This window comes from Uranotaenia lowii, chromosome 1 (assembly GCF_029784155.1).
Source record: "Uranotaenia lowii strain MFRU-FL chromosome 1, ASM2978415v1, whole genome shotgun sequence".
Taxonomy (NCBI): Eukaryota; Metazoa; Arthropoda; class Insecta; order Diptera; family Culicidae; genus Uranotaenia; species Uranotaenia lowii.
The window spans coordinates 33294791-33296238 of record NC_073691.1 but is presented as its reverse complement, the minus strand read 5'-3'; the positions used below and the strand labels follow the sequence as shown (position 1 = coordinate 33296238).

Genomic DNA, 1448 nt, shown 5'->3' with positions numbered 1-1448 from the left:
CCGTATTTTGAGTGTATTTTTTCACTTTGTTGCTTTGGTGGGAAGTTTGATTATTCAATTTTATAACTCTACAACCAGAAAAAAATTAGAAGGGCAATATTGATACCCTGTACAGCATCCCCTCCTGACTTTTTTTTAAACGTCTAAAACGGCTAAACAGTTGCTTCCGAAAGCGCAACACCGTTTTGCATCCTTCTGGAATGGATTCCTCGAAAATTAATTGTATTTTGTTGTGATTAATGGCACAGACAAACAGACAGCCCCAGTCACACGTCTTTGAGAGCTGTCTTCCGGAATCGGCAAAAAGTGAGGCGTTTCTGTAACAAAAAAAAATCCGCACCAAAAAGCCACTTGTGAGGTGCGTGGATTGTGAATTCGGGTGGTACCGAAAACGTGACTTGACACGTGTCACTGAACGCGACCCCTTCTCTCGATTATGGTTCTTTTTTTTTTCTTCAAATTTTTTCTTGCTCTCACACTCAATCAGGGCTGTGTGTTTATGGCAGAAAATCCGCACTTTGGGACGTCACCGATTGAGGTGTAGCTCTCTGAGGTCCGGTTCCGGAAATCGTCGTAACTTTCGCTCGTAACTCATCCTCGATTTGACATTAACGATCCTAACGTTCGATGGTCAGTCAGCACGGGAGATGGAAGGAAAAAAAAGGGAAACGAGCGTTCCTCCGGCTAGTGACCGTTTCATATTTTTATCAGTTTGATGATTTTCTTACGTATGAATGTGGTCATTTCATAAAAGGGGAGGACGAGGCAACGAGAGGCAGGCGATTGAGGTTGTTGTTGATAAGACATTCATGTGCGGACATCGGTGAATCGATTCTTATTTATGACTGGCTTTTTTTTGCTCACTCTCTCTTTCCTAACGTGTGTAACTCTAGGAAGGTCGTTTCGGGTACGATTTATGGACCAGAGAGGTAAAATAATGCGGTCGATAACCGATGGACGTCGTTTGGTCAGATAAGAACGGTGCTAGTAGTTGTGGTGTATTGCGTTCGAGAACGATACGGAAACTGTTAAGAATTTGTGATTTCTAGTATTTCTCAGAGTGACATTTTTTTTCTTAAAACCTAAACTTTCTATGCCAAAAATGATCAATCAAGATTTTGGAATCATGCAAAATATTGCGCCCCCGGCTGGACTCGAACCACCAACCTTTCGGTTAACAGCCGAACGCGCTAACCGATTGCGCCACGAAGGCGGCTGATAGATGGCGTTGAGGAGAAAAATCAGAAGTTTTTTTTTCCTTAGCTACATAAATGGTTTAATTTAAACGTTCAGATTTTTCAATACTTCTGCTCAAACTCCCATTTAAAAATTATGGAGGCTATCGAGAAGGACATTTTTTAACACTGAATCTTATCCATTATCTATGGTCATTCTTCATCGAGAGCGAGAAGGATGTATTAATAAGTCTGTTTTATGGCATATCAAGT

General features: G+C 41.2%; 1 non-coding gene across 1 annotated transcript; it reads right to left on the bottom strand.

The window, feature by feature from the left end:
• Nucleotides 1-1139: 1139 nt before the first annotated feature.
• Nucleotides 1140-1213, bottom strand: Trnan-guu (transfer RNA asparagine (anticodon GUU)). The gene has a single exon. It is a non-coding gene; the product is annotated as a tRNA-Asn (tRNA).
• Between the last annotated feature and the right edge of the window lie 235 nt (nucleotides 1214-1448).